Below are 18,441 nucleotides of genomic sequence, written 5' to 3'. Positions count from 1 at the left end.
CTTCGATAGGTAACTAAGAGTGGGATTTCTGGATGATAGTAGTTCTATTTATACTTAAACATTTTTTTAAAGAAGCACCGTGTCATTTTCCATAGTGTTTGTATCCTTTGACATTTCACCAACAAAGTATGTGGGTTTCCTTGGTCCCACATTCTCTCCAGGGTTCATTGTTTTCTACTTTATGATCAGCACCGTTTTAGGAGGGGAGATGATATCTCATTGTAGTTTTGATTTATATCTCTACTCTGGCTAATGACCACGAATATCTTTTTATGTTTGTTGATTGCTGGAACATCCTCTTTGGGGAAGTGTTTTTTCACATCAGTTTTCATTTTTTAGTGGGTGATTTGTCACTTAAAAAAAGATTGGGTTGTTTGTCTTTGTAAAACTAGGATTGATTTTTTAAGTTGTTGATGCTTTCTAACTATTTTAGCAATTAGAAGTTTATTCAATATGTCATTCCTAAATATGTTTTTCAAGTCTGTAGATTGTTCTCTGACATGTGTAGCTTTTATCTGTGTCACGCAATCAGCATCTGGATGTTTACATACTCATTGAGGATCCAGACATACGTAGGCTAGTGACTGGTGATAGGTGTCACGAAAAGACCATGTTGATGCATCTCAAGGAGGCAGTTGCAGCATTTGGCTCTAATGCATTTTTAAGGTTTTGTCTCTTGATGGATAAGGAAGTTGAGTTAAAGTCCTGGGTACTTGCGTAATGGCAATCTGATGTGGAAATAGGCTTCTGGGTCTCAATATTTGTATAATAACCAACACTCATATAATTATATTCTAAGTACCTAACCTCCCCCTTGTGATGCCATGTGGTGTCATTGAACCTCATGGTGGTCAGAAATGAACAAATGCTCTTTTTCTGTTTTAAAAAAATAATCATTTTATTAGAGGCTCATACAATTCATCACCATCTGTACATACATCATTTGTGTCCAGCACATTAGTATGTATGTTGACTTCATCATTCTCACAACACCTGCTTTCCACTTGAGCCCTTGGTGCCAGCTCCTCATTTTGCCCCTCCCTCTCTGCTCCTCCCTCCCCCTGAACCCTTGATAATTTATAAATTATTATTATTTTATCATATCTTGCCTCATCCGACATCTCCCTCACTCACTTCTCTGCTGTCCGTCCCCCAGGGAGCTTTCTTTCTTTCTTTTTTTTTTTTCCTTTTAAATCATTTTATTGGGGGCTTGTACAACTCTTATCATAATCCATACATCAATTGAATCAGACATGTTTTATGTATGTTGCCTTCATTATTTTCTAGACATTTACTTTTTTTTCTTTAATCATTTTATTGTGGGCTCATACAACTCTTATCACAATCCATACATCCATCCATTGTGTAAAGCACATTTTTACATTCATTCCCCTCATCATTCTCAAAACATCTGCTCTCCACTTAAGCCCCTGGCATCTGGTCCTCATTTTTCACCCTCCCTCCCCGCTATCTTGCCCTGTCCGACGTCTCCCTTCACCCACTTTTCTGTTGTCTGTCCCCCAGGGAGGAGGTCATATATAGATCCTTGTAATCGGTTCCCGCTTTCCAACCCACTCTCCCTCTACCCTCCCAGTATCGCCACTCACACCACTGGTCCTGAAGGGATCATCCACCCTGGATTCCCTGTGTTTCCAGTTCCTATCTGTACCAGTGTACATCCTCTGGTCTAGCCAGACTTGCAAGGTAGAATTCGGATCATGATAGTGGGAGGGGAGGGGGAGAGGAGACATTTAGGAACTAGAGGAAAGTTGTATTTTTCATTGTTGCTACATCGCACCCTGTCTGGCTCATCTCCTCCCTGAGATCCCTCTGCAAGGGGATGTCCAGTGGCCTACAAATGGGCTTTGGGTCTCCACTCCGCACTCCCCCCCTCATTCACTATGGTAAGATTTTTTGTTATGATGAGGCCTTATACCTGATCCCTTGATACCTCATGATTGCACAGGTTGGTGTGCTTCTTCCATGTGGGCTTTGTTGTTTCTGAGCTAGATGGCCGCTTGTTTACCTTCAAGCCTTTAAGATCCCAGACGCTATACTCCCTGATAGCTGGGCACCATCAGCTTTCTTCACCACATTTGCTTATGCACCCATTTGTCTTCAGCGATCGTATCATGGAGGTGAGCAAGCTGAGTAATGCCATTTAGATAACTCTAAGACCAGAGGGGTATGTAGCACCTTGTAGGACAGGAATTGGCTTTAAAATGATCCCTTTTAAATACAGTAATATTTAAATACATGAAATGAAATATATTTAATGTGAATGTCTTTAGATTAATTGCTGACATTGAAAATTAAGATACCAGCTGGTAGTTTCTGCACCTCACAGAATCTGAGGACACAGAGCGAGATGTGGCGTTCTGCTGAAAACAGTGCTTAGCGAAACAAACCTGAATCGGGCGAGGCCAGCTTTTTGTTGCTGTTCTGTGATGGATAAAGGTGAGGAAGGCGATGGATTTCAGTAATAACCTCTAACCATGTAAAGACTTATAGTGAGGAAAATGTTATGGAGCAATTAGGATGAGTTTATGCAATAATATTGCACTGGGAGTTGCTTATCTATGCGGGCAGTACAAGGTACTTTTAGCAGTGAAATGAAAGTTGTAAAAATACATTTTGCCTAAGTTCTTTTAAAGTAAAGTCCATATGCATCCGTAATTGTCTAGATGCAGTCTGCGGAAGATTGTAATGGCTCTGTGGGAAGTTGCTAAACCTCTCAACTAGTGGTTCGCTGAGAAATAACTTAGTTTTGATAGCCTTTTTGAGATGTTTGTCATCTTTTTGGGAGAAGATCTGTTCCTTTCATTTTCTGTAACTAATACAACTAACTCTTTGGGGAAAAATTTTGATTGATTCATTCTTTTAAGGATAAATGGCTGAAAGACTGCCATACTAAAATATTCATGGCTCTGTTAGATGGTACTATTTCTTGATTTTACCAATCAAATAAATGACAATTTATACCATTTATAAACCTATTTCAGAATATCTCAAAGCATTTTAGTCTTCTTAAAAAGAGTAATTGCCCAGGTACATAACATGTTGGATTAATTATACTGAGAGTCTGGCCTACACCAATGTTCAAACCAATCCAAAGAGATGTTGTATTTTATTCACAACATGTAAGTCCACTTGTGTTCAATTACATGCAGTTGTTTCTTCCAAAGAAAGGAAAAAATGAGAAATGAAATTAGAACTATATTTATTCTTCCATTTTCTGATTTGCAGAATGAAGAATGTCTCATGCATTATTATCCAAGGTCATTCAGAACGAGTAGCAGATTCAGAATTAAAATTCATGTTTCCTAATTTCTAGACTACTGCAATACTCATCTAATAATTTTCAGTACTTCATAAACTGCAGATCTTTTAGGGTGATTTCTTTTTCAATAGTTTAAGTGGGAAGAATCTCACCTTTTATTTTTTAAAGAAGTATCAGAATTATGTATATTACATATTTGCTTTCTTTCCAAAATTTGATTTCTATATTGGATACAGTTAATAGTCATGACAAGTATGTGTCATCTATTAAATTAGTCAAGTCCAAATATTGTAGGGACATCTTTTTAAGTCCTATGGTTTGCTATTCTATTTCCATCTGTTGTCTCTGGGGTTTAGTTTATTGGTGACATTTAGGGAGGAAACTGTTGGATCAAGCACACATTAGCTGATTTTCATGCACCAGAAAAGATTTATGAATTTTTTACAAGGTTTCTTGCTATATGACAGTTTGCTTTGTGGGAAGCATTTAACTATTGCACAGTATGGAATGTTTATTGAAATAGTTAATGGTTTATGATGGGTCGTTTTCAAAATTTACAATGCTGATAGGAATTTCAGAGGTGGTAACATGTTTGTATTTGTATCAACATGGTTCTTATGGTGCATGTCTTATATTGACAAACCCGTCTATGAGGTTATCAATACAAAGTTGATATTGATGAAATTTAAAGATCCTGAAGAGTTATCTATGATTGGTTCATGGCTTGGCAATTATTTGCGCATGAAAAGAAGGTGACCTTTTGTTGCTCAGAATAGGACCTCTGGTGCCATAGATGTCAACTAATGAAGTTATGCAAGAACCGGGGACTCCAACACTGAGTCTTTAGAATTCATCTAACCCAACTGCTTTATTTCAGAGATGGGGCAATTACATAAGTAATCTGAAGGAGATGACATCTCCTATACAAGGTTACACACTTTGCTAATGTTAAAGGGTGAACAATAGCACAACTGATATTTTCCTGCTGTCTTTAGTTCTTTGGTGAACCCTTTAGCATATGTCAGCCAATTGTATATTGCTCCTTATCGGTCTCTAGGTTATGTGCTGAAGCCTACGAAGGGAGCAGAGCTATGAAATACATGCCTCTCTAGCTGGAAAAGTTTCATGATCATGCAGAGTGGGCTGGTTACAGAAATCGCTTCTAGTGTTAAGACCAATCCTGAGCAGCCAGTTTCATTCATAGAGTTTATGGACTGCAAGGCACTGCTTAGTTTCATCTGGCATAAGGAGGTCTGATGGCAACATTTGTGGAAGTGAGCTGTGTTCTGGCTAGAAGAAGTCACACACCTGCTAGGTCTGCATTTTGAAGAGCTTCCCTCCACTGTTATCTCTGGTAGGTAGGTGTTCATTCTGTAACACTCTGTCCTGTATCCAGTGGTGAATGGAATGGAGACTTCTCGCTTTGCCTCTTGAAAGCCAGAGAGTGATTATCTTACACCCGAGGAGGCTCTACTCTCTCTAGTTTCCATTAAAGGGTGTTGGTGTAGTCTTCCTCCATTTTCTTACTCAAGGAGAAAGGCAGGAGCTTCTTTGAAGTGGAAATGCAGGTCACTTATTTTTCAGTGAAGTCCATTTGATGAAATCTATTTGATTATGATTGTACTCTAATTAGAGTTTCTAGAGTTTGTCAGAAAATTGGGACTATGGAGTCATCCAGACTATTGAATGTTATATGAATTTCAGGAACAATAAAGACACTTTTATAGCAATCTTTCTATTAAGATCTAATTAAGATACCAAAAATTAAAAATCATTAAGTAGCACAATATTTTAAAACAAAGGCCATGCAATAATATCAAAACTTCATATTGGTATAGCATAGTTCACAGAGACAACCTTCTACCTTCCACTTTGGCGAGCAGCAGCAACTGGAGTCTAACCAGCTTACGTGCCGTCAACAGAAGCCTCTCTTCTAGGGATTGGGTGGAGTGTGGCACCACAGCACTGCATTGTCTTCAACTCCTTCTCTGTAAACTTTCATCACTATTTTGCACTCATATACACACAATCAAGAAATTAGGAATAGGTAAATATAACAATAACAACAAAATAGCAAAGCATTATATAATAGGAAGAAATTATAAGCACCATCGGGTTCAAACATTTCAATATGTGGTTACACAAAAAGTATAGAAAACACACAATTTTGTGTTTTCAACTGCAACAGACTTTTTATTTTAGTTGGGAAGTTTTAGTTCCTGTGTCCTCTAAACCAGAGCCTTCTGAACAAGGGCTTCTCAAAACTTAATGTGTTTAGAAATGATGTGAGGATGTTGTTAAAACACAATTTCTAGTGGGTGAAGGGAGACATCGGACAGTGTAAGACATGACAAAATAATAATAATTTATAAATTACCAAGGGTTCATGAGGGAGCTGATACCAAGGGTTCCAGTAGAAAAAAAATATTTTGAGCATGATGAGGGCAACAAATGTACAAATGTGCTTGACACAATAGATGGATGGATGGATTGGGATAAGAATAGTCCTAGCCCCCAGTAAAATGATTTTAAAAAGAGAAAAAAAGTTCACAGGGCCTTACTCTATGGAGCCAAAATGAAAATTTTATCTTCATTGTAACACAATGTTTTAATTTATATAAAAAAAGATTTGTAAGAGCCTCCCAAGGAAATTATTAATAAAAAAATAATGAAAAAACAAAACAAAACACAATTTCTGATTCAATTGGTCTGGAATGGAGCTGGAGAGGCAAACAGGCTGCCAAGAGATGCTGATGCTGCTGGTCCACGGGTCACATTTTGAATGAGAAGGCAGCTGAAACGATAAACTATAGGATAGCGTTATTTCCCATGTATCTCCAGGGCAGCTACATGTTGGACTGCTGACTGCAAGGTTAGCAGTTCAAAATCACCTGCCACTCTGTGAAAGAAAGTTGGGCTTTCTACTTCCATAAAGAGTTACAGTCTTGGGAACTCACAGGGGCAATTCTCGCCTGTCCTGTGGGGTCATTATGAGTCGGTATTGACTAGATGAGAGTGAGGTTGGAGTCCCTGGCACGGGAGGCACTTAGTAAATATTTGCCTTTACTTTTGAGTGATACTCCAGTCGTAAGGTATGTGTGTATGTGTAGGACATAGGTGATACTGATAACTTTATTGTAATATCTTTTATCACAACTACATAGTTCAGCTTTATTCAGCCTTATTGATTTGTCATGTGGAAGTTACATATATTCTTTTCGTAAGCCTGTCATATCAAAATACCACAACTTTGGTGCCTTATAAGGAAAGGCTCTCCCATCTCATAGTTCTGGGGCTCGTGGTCTGATTGCAGACTGCTCTGTGGGCACTGCTCCGTCTGAGCTTCTAGGGAAGAATCTCTCTTCCCCGGATGCTGGTAGCCTCAGGGAGTCCGTGCAGCATCAGCACCCCTCTGTTGCCATATGCCCTCCGTTTGTGTCTCTGTGTTTCTTCTCTCCTATTTTATACGACATTACTCAGACTGGCGCAGGACCCACTCTTCTCTGCCTTCCTGTTGACTGATAACATCTTCTAAGACCCTATTTCCAAACAAGGTCATGTTCAGAAGTATCAGGAAATCCAGTTTTGGTGGGACAAAATTCAATTCCTGACAATATGTTTCTGCACCTATTTTTCCGCCCCCCTGAATCACATGTCATTTGTTGTAGAAAACAGTCTTTACGCATCACCTTGCCACAAGTGAAGGAAGATAGCATAGGAGAGTAGATGCACCAAAGAGATAGGCTGCTGAGGAGTCGCAGTGCAGTCTTTTAGTCCTGCAGTGTCCACCAGGACTTCAGCCGTATTTGTTTGAGAAGAGCAAGGTCAGTCCCACCCTACTATATGACTGATGGAAATTATCACCTGCAGATTCTTAACTACTTTGAGGATTCAAGAGGCATATCTACCTGCATGCACAATGGGGAAACATTACAGTAACCATTACCTTGCCCTTGTCAGGGGGAGAGTTTCTGCCACAGCTACAACACTCCTGAATCACAGTGCCTCGGGCAAGCCTAGAGCACAAATGGCTAAAAGTCAAAGGAAATTGAGGCTGTTTAGATGAGACCAACAATGCTGCTGACAGCAGAGCTTTAAACGTGCACATACCAGTCATGCGGCCTTTTGTAGATGTGAAGCTATTTATTTGTTTAATAGGGGCTGATTGCCCGGGGGCTAATTTAATATGTAATAAGAAGCTCATTTTGCTCCTTTATTATTTTAAAAAACCCACAATTGTTTTCTGCTCTCTGGAATGCCCATATTTAGACAGTTTTAAGTTTTTCTTTTCAGGAGGAAGCGGATCAGCTTTTCTGTTATATCTCATGCTCTAAATGTGATAGTGGCACATTTAGAGACACATCAGCTTATATACATTTAGGTGAGGGGACGTCTCCCCAGAAAAAAGAGCAGCCTTGTAGACTTGCTCCACATTTTGTTTAGTGATTTAGGAAGATAATGTTTAAATTGGTATACTTTAATATACTCTGGTTTCAGTGACACCAACAAAACTAATCTAATTCATATTCTTCAGATTTAAGATTGTACTTTAGATGGAAGTTCTGTGAATTTTATAATGTAAATAGCTTTTCTTACTTTCATGTGCAATTAAGACTTGTTATTTATTGATCAAGTTAAATCTATTTTTGCTTAACATTTTTAAGATCACTTATGGGAGTTTAGAAAATGGAGTAAGGTGCCACAATATCAACCTGTGATGCAATTACATTTCTCTCTTTAACTGTATTTTAATGAATATAATATTTTTCTCTTCCTCTTTTTTCCTGTGGTAGCATACAGTGTTAATACATGCTAATATTCTTTATATAAATGCTGCACATATTATTATAGCAGCTGGTAGAATCATAGTTAAGTATTTATCATCTACTCCATTATAAAACCTTTGTTCCCAAAGAGCTGTATGAGCCCATTAGATATATACACAATTAAGTAGGTAATGATCTGTGGCAGCCTCTGAGCGGCATCACCAGCTGACCTGTGGCTGGTTTTCCAAGTGTGGTACTTACAGTTGATTAGAAGAATTTATATTTTAGGATGAAACGATTTTTATTATTTTGAGGATCTTTTATTTGAGCTCTGAGTTTAAGTTACACAGTGTTCTTAGATATTACTGTTTATTACATGGAAAATGTATTATTTTCCTTACTCTGCTTTAGATATTTATCTCTATTCAAACTACGGGATTGGTGTTTATTGGTCAGGATGAGATGGGTCATCACATGTTGCATTGATGATTGTTATACAGCTTCTACCCAAAATTTATAATTTATAAGGTTTAAAGTAATTGGATTCTGGCTGTTTCCCCAAGTATAATGTTGGAGATATTGAGGATAGCTAGGATACTTGGACAATTTTGATACTCATCATTTTTGAATTTAGAAAAACTAAATATGAGTAAGGATTCCACGGGTCATGCAAATAGTTAAAGCTCCACTGCTAACCAAAAGGTTGGTAGTTTGAGTCCACGCAGAGGGTCCTCTGAAGAAGGCCTAGTGATCTTCTTCTGAAAGATTAACCACTGAAATCCTGGGGAGCACAGTTCTACCTTGACACACATTGGGTTGCCATGGACTATAAATAGACTTAACTTATGTGAGTTACTACTCTGAAGAATCTACTAATGTTGGGCCATCGTTGGTTGTTTTTTTTTCCCCCAAAGCATTTTATTTGGAGTTAATATGGATATCATCCCATCGTTCAGTAGCATCAAACAGTATTGTACAATTGCTACCACAATCAGTTTCAAAACATTCTTTTCCTCCTTGAACTCCTTGACATCAGCTCCTTTATACAACCCCACCCCCCCAACCATTGTAATCCCCGCTGAAACCCTCATTCTATTTGCTGTCTCTATAGCTTCATCGATCCTGAGTTCCGTATACTGAAATACAGCTAACAAAAACTCAAGAGGGTCATCCCCAATGACAAAACACATCTGAGTTAAACCCCAATATGGACAAACAAAAAATACAGAAAATGTTGAAAACCAGATCAGAGCTAATGTGCATCAGAGGGGGAACCAACTGACAAGACTTTAACTGTTCAAGTCAGGTGTATCATTTTGATCTTCTGTAGTCACTTCTCCAGTGCACTCTCTTTGGTAACCAGTTTCTTCCCATCCCAGTCGTGTGGATAGAGGGAAATCACTGGAGACTTATTTCCTATGTCGATCCCACAAATGTGTCTTGGGCTCCCACTGTCATCCAGAGCCTTCTGCACACCGGTTTCTCACAATTTAGGCTTGGATACTATTCCCTCCTTCAACTTCGGATTATATGATTTACAGTCCTTCGGTGATTGATGTTGGTGTGATTCTTCCATGTGGACTTAGTTGACATCTCACTTAGGTGGCTGCTTGTTTGGAAACATGTCTTTATGACCCTAGACGCTATTTTATCTGATAGCTGGGCACAGTCTAATTTTTTCACTACCCTTGGCTATAGCACCTCTATCTTCCGTGTTCCCTTCCTCAGTGGAAATTTTGAGCAGGGCCATGATGTTAGAACTAATTGTTTTTAAATTAGAGCTAGGATTTAATGTGAGCCCCCAACCCATTTCTGGGTCTATGTTTTTGTTTTTTAAATTTGCCTTTTGCTCCTTTTCAAAACCTCCTTGTACATTTTTATCTGAATTCAAAGATTTTTCTCCAGATAAAGGGTGCACTCCCCACCCGAGGTCGGGACAGCAAGATCAGGGGTGGGAGAAAGAGATCTCAAGGTCAAGCAAAGAATTAAAACTTGGTAAGCAGTAGTGTGCAAAATGAGAAAAAATGAGGCTGAAAGTTTTACTGTGTCTCTTGATCATGCTAATAAAAATGTACACCTATTCCATGCCCACCACTTGTTGTTCAATTTGCCATATTACGGCAGTTTGTGTGCTGCTACAATGTTCAAAGATATGGCATCAATATTTCAAACACCAGCAGGGTCACTTGTGGTGGGGAGGCTTCCACACTAAGAGAATACATAGCGTGTCCCTTCGTTTCTTTATCCATTTTTTCCACAGTTGGGCATTTGGGCTGCTTCCAGTTTCTTGCTATTGTGACCCATGCTGTTAAGAACATGGGAGAGCATACCTCCTCTCGTGTTGTATCTCTCATTTCTTTGAGGCCTATGCCTAATAGTGGTATTGTTGGATCATATGGGATTTCAATTTCTGGCTGCTTTAAGTATCGCAATATCTTTTTCCATGGTTTGTATATATTTACAAATGTACCAACAATGTAAACAAGTTCCAGTCTCTCCACATCTTCTGCAGTATTTGTTGTTTTCTGTCTTTCTTAAATTGGACTAGCATTGTGGGTGTAAGGCGGATTATCATTGTGGTTTTAATTTGCAACTCCCGGATGGCTAGTCAAAATTTTTCATGTTTTTGTTAACCATTTAAAAAAATAAAGTACTTCATTTTTGGTGAACTGTTCATGTCTTTTCCCCACTTCTTTTTAATCATTTGTTATTTTCTTATTGAACTGTTGTAGAGTTCTGTATATTTTGGCAATTAGACCCTTATCTAATGTGTCCTTGGTAAATCCCCCCCCCAATCTGTGGGCTTTCATTTTACTCTCCTGATGAAGTATTTTGATGTGCAGAGTTATGTAACTTCAGCATGTCCCAGTCATCTATCTTGTCTTCTGCTTTGTGTGCTTCCATTACACTTGGTTGTCTATGTATGACTTTAAGTTTGTTTCAGCGTTCTCACTGATGATCCTGATAGCACTCTGGTTGACATTTAGGTCTTTAATCCACCTTGAATGCATTTTTGTGCTTGGGTAGAGATTGGGTCTTGTTTCACACTTCTGCGTTGGAAATCAGTTTTTCCAAGACCATTTGTTGAAGAGGCCGTCTTTGTCCCATTGGATAGATGGAGGTCCTTCGTTGAAGATTAGTTGCCTGTAGCCTGATGTATTTATGTTTACGTTTTCTCTTCTGATCCCTTGGTCTATAAATCTGTCATTGTATGAGTACTAGGCTGTTTTAACTACCGTGGCCATGTAGTAGGTTTTTAGGTCAGGTAGTGCAAGGCCTCCTGCTTAATTCTTCTTTTAAAGAAAGTTTTTGCTGAGCCTGGGTCTTTTGCCTACCCATATGAAGTTGGTCATTAGTTTTTCCATTTTTTTAAAGAATATATTTGGGATTTGGATTGGGATTGCATTTTATCTGTAGATGTTTTAGGTAGTATTGACATTTTCAATACTAAATTGACATTTCACAATATTAAATCTGCCTATCCATGAGCAGGGGATATTCTTCCATTTGATGTAGGTCATTTTTTGTTTTGTAGTAAAGTTCTGCCCTTTTCTTTGTATAAGACTTTATTTTTAGTTAGATTTATTTCTAAGCGTTTCATCTTTTGTGTGGTACATGGTATACTTTTCTTAATGTCTTTTTTTTTTTTTAGCTCTCTTCACTGGTATACAGGAATCCAGTTGATTTCTGATTATTTATTTTGTATCCTGCTACCTTTCTGAGCTCCTCAATTGCTTCTATTAGTTTTTGTGTGGAGACTGTTGGGTTGTCTCTGTATAGGATCATACCATATGCAAATAGTGGGAGTTTTATTTCTTTGCCTATTTGTCTTCCCTTGATTTCTTTTTTTTTTTTGGTCTGATGACTTTGGCTAATACTTCTGGCATATGTTGAATAAGAATCATGGTAGGGGATATACTGTTTCAGTCGTCATGTTCGGTTATCTGGGGTCAATAACTGTTGCCACGAGTAAAAGACTTCTTTCATCTCCTAGAATTCTCTGCAGTATTCACAAATGCCTTGAGCACTGGCTACATTTAAACGGATTCTTCTTGACAATGTGCTCTTGCTGTTTCTTGTCTAGAAGCTTTTCCAGCCCATCCAATAATAGTCCAAGGCCTTCATGGCCAAAATTGTTAACCCAACTGTTAGGATTGCCAGTTAAAGAAACCCTCAAGGATTCTAGGCAATTAGTTGTTTCTCATCTGAAATCCTAGGCCTTAATTCATGAACTTACTCTTATGGTTGCTGTTTTTCAGTCTGCTCATAACTTTACTTCCAACTATAGATTTGGAAGTAGCAGAAATATACCGGACAACCAACTCACACTTCGGTGGCAAGGTCTTTAATTTGCTAAGGAACTTTCCTTTCTTCTTTAAGGTTCATAGTCTCCATCATTTTTTCAAAAAGATCGGTCCTTCCTTTTTGGATGAATTCAAAGATAGTTCATCAACTAATGGCTGTGCTGTTGGAAAGCCACTCATAACAGCCAGAGAATCAATAGAATGTTGAATAAGAAATTGTTCTTTTTTTGTCAATAATTTTCTAAAACGTGTAATATGGTCACGCCCATCATCTGCCAAAGTTGTTATTTGAATGTTCAATTTGGGTTTGTTTTGTGTTTCTTCCTCATTGGTGGCCCTGCTCCCAGTGTTCCACTTGTTGCTTTGCGCCCCCACAGGGTTCCTGTGCTGCCTCCCCCAAGTGGAAGCTGCCTCCCCACTGCCCCATCTTTCTCTGGCCCTGCGGCCTGCTCGCCCCACCTCTCCTCAACTGAGGCAGTTCCTCAGATGCTTGTGCTGCCCTGTGCTGATTTGGCAGCACCTCTTTCTGGGGGGGAGTCTTCTCTTGTTTTCATATGTGAGATCATACAGTATTTGTCCTGTTGTGATGGACATATTTCACACAGTATAAACTCTTCAAAAGGAGCCCTGGTTTCTGGTGGGTTATGCCTTGGGCTAGTAACCACAACTACAGCAATTTGAACCCACTAGCTGCTCTGAGGGATGAGACTTTCCACTCCCACAAAGAATTACAGCCTTGGAAACTAAAGGACAGTTTTACTCTGCCTTATAACATTGTGACCAGTAAGACTTGGCTTGATGGCAGTGAATTTGGCTTGGTTTAATATCTTTAAAGTCACCTACATCGTATCATTGATCAAGACTTTGTTTTTCCTACTGGTAGGGTAGTAAACTATATGTGGAGTGGAATCCTGTTGATATGTACACTATTTTGTCATCGGTTTATCTGTGGATAGGTATTTGATGGTTTCCACCTTTTGGCTATCATGAATAATGCTACAATGCATTCTGATGTACACGGTCTGGTGGCTGAGTGTTGGACTGCTAATTTCAAGGTCAGTGGTTCAGAATCATCAGCTGTTCCACAGGAGAAAGATAAGACTGTCTGCTCATGTAGCGACTTACAGTCTCATAAGCAGCATATGGAGTATCTGTGAGTTGCGATTGATTTGATGGCAGTGGGTTTGGTTTTGTTTTAGTACAATTCTTTGAGTGCTTGCTTTCAAGTTTCATCAGCATATGGAAATTAATAACTGCTTGTTTTTATTAGGATATCAATTTGAAAATATTGAAGATTATAATTGTAAGAATATTGGTTGGTAAGTGGTATAATCTTATCATCTTACAGTTTTACAGCTTTTTGTTGCATGAGGTTCTGTTTGACAAATGACATCAATAAACACACTCTAAAGTAAAGTTCTTGGTATGAAACACTTGGAAAGGCAAGTGTACAAAGATCAGAGTTTAACAGTGGTTAGCAGGGTGGGAGGAAGAGAAAAATGGGTAATCTTTGTTTAGCTATTTAAAAAAAAATTGTTTAACAGTTTTATTGACATATTGACTTATAATTTACATATCATACATATTGAAAGGCATTTAAACACATTGAAAAGAGTTGTGCAATCCTCAATACAATCAATTTTAGAATACGTCTTCTTTCTTGTAATCATTGTTATTAGCCCCCCCTTCCTCTCAACCCCAAGAAAATATTAATCCAGTTACTATTTTTATAGATTTGCCTATCCTAGATTTCATATAAAGAAAAACACAACCAAAGGCACAGAATTGCAATAATAATAACAACATAAAACATTGAGAAATCTCTATTGATAAGTATATATCTAACTTTATGAAGAGTTGCCAACTGTTTCCAGGAAACAGTTTTGCATAAATTTACATACACAACATCAATAGAAAAGAGTCCCTTTGAGTTTCTGCATATAGGCTGGAAAATAAGCAATGAATATTGGTGATGGTTTGAAGCTCATATAGTAGTAAGATATATGAATATTATCCTTAACAAAACTCTAAATCTTGGCTTAATAAAAGGCAGTCTTAGGCCAGGACTAGAGCAAACAAAAGCCATGAAAACTTCCCACTGAAAATAACACTAATTTTGGAAGTTTGGGTTTTTTAAGGTAAGCACTTTAAAAAATCATGAGATAATGTATTAAATCAAGGGAAACCTTGGAACTTTGCTTTATTAAAGATAGAAAAAAAGTTTGACATTGCTTCCTCCTAAGCACTGGCATAAATCATATATTTTTGAATAAAATCACCACAGTCTTCTGAAAATTAAAAGGCGCACACAAGTCAGCCCTCAGCAAGATGAAGGCTGTGTTCTGCATGCATGCGAACGATTTCCTAGAAAGCGTTGTAAAAAATAATAGAATTATAAAGAACGTGAGTTTATGGACAGAAGGTAGGCTTTCCCCAGCATTAAGTAAACACTTTCTATTAGGGGCCTCTGATATAAGCAATATATTGCATGACATTTCTCGTTAATAAAGAAAAAGTAGGAGACAGTTATTCCGATAATAAGTGAGAGACTTCTAGGCACACAAATGATCATTTGTAGATTATTGATGGAATTTTAGAAGACAGTGTCTATCGAGAGTTCTGTATTAATGAATATTTCCTAGCTGAAACTATTAATTGGTGAGAGTGCCTAATATATAGATTAAATCCTCAAACTATTTAATTGCTAGAATTATCACATGATGGGAATGTCTTACAGGGCCTGTGACCCAGCCCCTGAAGTTATGGGTGAAAACATTGAATTTTGATTAGTTGAATAAGTTAACTAAGACTCGCCCTGTTGGTTCTCATGCTAACTCTCTATTTCCCCCCCCATTTGTAGTAATAGGAACTGAAATTGTTTACTGTGTAAACAATGGGATTTCCTGTAGGGTGCCAAGGGTATGTTTAGCAAGGAGATGTGCAGATGAGCTCACTTGTCAACTTAGGGGAATTTGAATCCTAGGTAGGGGAACCAGAGGTCTACAGGTACAGATAGCTGTTAGTTAAATAGTTGAGGGAGATTAAGGTAAACATTAGTTCAAGTTCATCTGGAATTGAGGATTGTTGTTGTTAGGTACCACGGAGTCGGTCCTGACTCATAACAGTGACCCTGCACACAACAGGAGGAAACACTGAGTAGTTTTGTGCCATCTTCACAATTGTTATGTAAAAGCCACTCTTGCAGCCACTGTGCCAATCGTCTTCCTTGTTTGTTTTTTTAAACCAAGCCTGGGGTCCTTCTCCAGGGCTCAGTCTCTCCTGGTAATATGTTCAAAGTGTGTGAGATGAAGTTTGGTCATTTGTTCTGGTAGTCCATGGTATCTCTCATAGTCCTCCTAAAGAGCATACTTCAAATACACACATTCTTATCTGGCCTTCTTTAGTCACTGTCCGGCTTTCCCAAGCATACGATGAGATTGAAAATACCCTGGCTTGAGTCACATGTACTTTAGTCCTTAACGTAAGAGTTTTTGGCTTACCACTTTAAAGAGATCTTTTGCAACAGTTTTACTGAATGTAAACTATCTTTTTGATTTATTGCCTGCTGCTTCCATGGCTGTTGATTGTGGATCCAGTCAAAATGAATCCTTGCCAACTTCAATCCTGTCTCCATTTATCACAATGTTGTCTGCTGATCTGGTTCTGAGGATTTGTTTCTTTATATTGAGCTACAAGCCACACTGAAGGCTGAGATATTTGATTTCATCAGCAAGTGCTTCAAGTCCTCCTTACTTTCAGCAAACAAGGTCGTGTCATCTGCATATTACAAGAACTGGAAGTACTTTTCTAGAGTGAAAATTCCCTGTGACAGAATCTTATTTTGAGACTTTAATCATCTTGTGCTTCTTTCTATTTTCTTTCTTGAAGTATTGACACTGGAGGGAAGTTTTCAATAATATCAAGGTTATAATGTCAAATTCTCGCTATCTTGCAAGGAGAAGCATGATCTCTCTCCCCTTCCATAAAATATCTCCTTGCAGAGGAGAATTGAATGGTTTATTATGATTTTTTTATAAAAAAAACCTCATTGAATATAATTAAAACAGCAACAACAAAAAAGTTTCCATTCTTGTTCTTAACATTTCTAGAGATGGTCTGTTTTTTGTGTCTGCCTGCCACTATTTTCTCTTCCATGATCCCTCCAGCGTAAGAGACATGACAGAATTTCCTTCAATGACGTTTATGGTATTTGAGATGATTGGTGTGTCGCAGGTCCTGTCTGGAACCCTGGGAATGGAAAGGTTTCTAAGGGTCTTAGGAGCAGAGCAAATACCTTCTGTGATGTTTCTACAATAGTGTGGAATGTTATACAATGATTTCCTTGAGACCAGAGTGTGGTGCAGAAGTCAGCTAATGGGGGTTAGGGATTTTTTCCCAGCATTCCCCGGAGGAGATAGCATGGAACAGGAAGAGGGAGAATGGATGAGGGTGTAGTTGACCTCAGGAATCACCAGTGCATAGGGTGAGAGAGCCACAGCTGGTCCAGTGGGCACTTGAGTAAGTGTTGGACAGTACTGAAGACCACGAGGGCAGAGTCTCATTAGGAATATGAGTCCAGGGGAAGCCCAGGTAGATGTGTAGATGGCTGTCTTCCCAATTGTGTGACTCAGCCTGTGGTTTAAACTCACTCCTAGGGAGGAGGTAGAGAGAAAAAAAAATCTCAGAGCTACGAGCCTAAAATGTAACTGAATTATGAAACTAAACTGACTGACAAATCACTCGGTTGGGTTGAATTTAAGTCAGTGGGTTTTGATTAAGTGTCGACTCCAAAAAACATGGGACTCGGAGTCAGCAAATTATTATCATTTAAGGAAAAAAGGTTCTATTTTTGCAAATCTGTGGTTATGAGTGTGAAATGTGTGTTAGTTACAAATTTCCCAATCCAGGCCCGAATGAGAAACACTGATGGTCAGAGGGATGGCAGAGATGGTGTGTGTACCAGGGATGGAAGGCATGGAGCGCCTGCAGTTTTAACTTTTACTTTTGCTTCTGTGAGGGGCATACAACGTGTGTAGGAAAACGAAATGAAAAGATCAGTGAACTTTCCCATGAACTTTTGAAACCCTGCATATACTTAGCTTCTGCTATAGCGATCTGGGAGGCCAGGTGTCTCTTTGGTTAGGGCTGTCAGAGAAATACAGGATGCCCAGGTAAATTTTAGTTCCATATAAATTTATATTAAATTTAATTTATAAAATTTATATCTATGAATATATATTTAGTGAAATATGCCTCGAATAGCATATAGAACCTACTTACACTAAAGATCCATCTAACATGAGTTTTTTGAAATTAAAATTTACCTGGGAATTTTACAGTTTTATTTGCTGAACCTGGACACCCTACTCCTTGGTGCACTGGGCCAATGAAGGAATAAAACTAGTGCACCTTTTACTCCATCTTTCTGTCCAGTTTGACAACAGGTGTGTGCTACACAATAGTCACTGCTCTTTTATTTCATAGAAGAAGAAAGTGAAGCAAGTCTTTGTTCATATTGTTGGGTTGGGCTGGCTCTCTGAGGTTAGCAAACCAGGTCAGAAAAAAATGGAAAAACTAAAGCGATAGAAAATTGCAAGGAAGTAACTTAGTTGGTGACTTGTTCTAGAACACGCAAATAGTCTGTGTCAGAAACAGGATTTTCCAGGTCAAAATGGCCTCCAGAATACAAAAGCAATGTTAAAGAACTCAGGAGCATGTTTGTTGTGTAAAGAAAGGAACTCGTAAAATCTCGGTGGTTTTTGTAGCTGCTGCTGTCTTGTTTGATGTACACTTCTGTTATGGCCAGTCTTGTAAAAGGAACTGCACACATTTTTTTCCCACGGAAGCATGCCTTTGAAATTCAATGAATTGTTTTTAAAGAAATACTTAGATGCTGTTTTTAAAAATTGTCATTTTTATTAAAAGAATGTTCTGACATTAAAAAAAGTGGGATATTCCACCCAAGAACTCCCTCAATGCAAGAACACTTTGTTCTAATAACCTGGCATTCTATGATGCTCACTTTCCCGACATGATTGCTGAAGACAAAATGGGTGCATAAGCAAATGTGGTGAAGAAAGCTGATGGTGCC

General features: G+C 38.4%; 1 protein-coding gene across 1 annotated transcript in view; it reads left to right on the top strand.

Moving 5' to 3' along the window:
- Positions 1-18,441, top strand: part of CTNNA3 (catenin alpha 3) — a 543,156-nt gene that overhangs the window by 160,201 nt on the left and 364,514 nt on the right. The window lies entirely within an intron of this gene.

This window comes from Echinops telfairi, unplaced genomic scaffold, assembly GCF_000313985.2.
Source record: "Echinops telfairi isolate 266 unplaced genomic scaffold, ASM31398v2 ScPeMD7_70;HRSCAF=299, whole genome shotgun sequence".
NCBI lineage: Eukaryota > Metazoa > Chordata > Mammalia > Afrosoricida > Tenrecidae > Echinops > Echinops telfairi.
This window is presented reverse-complemented; position numbering and strand designations above follow the sequence as displayed.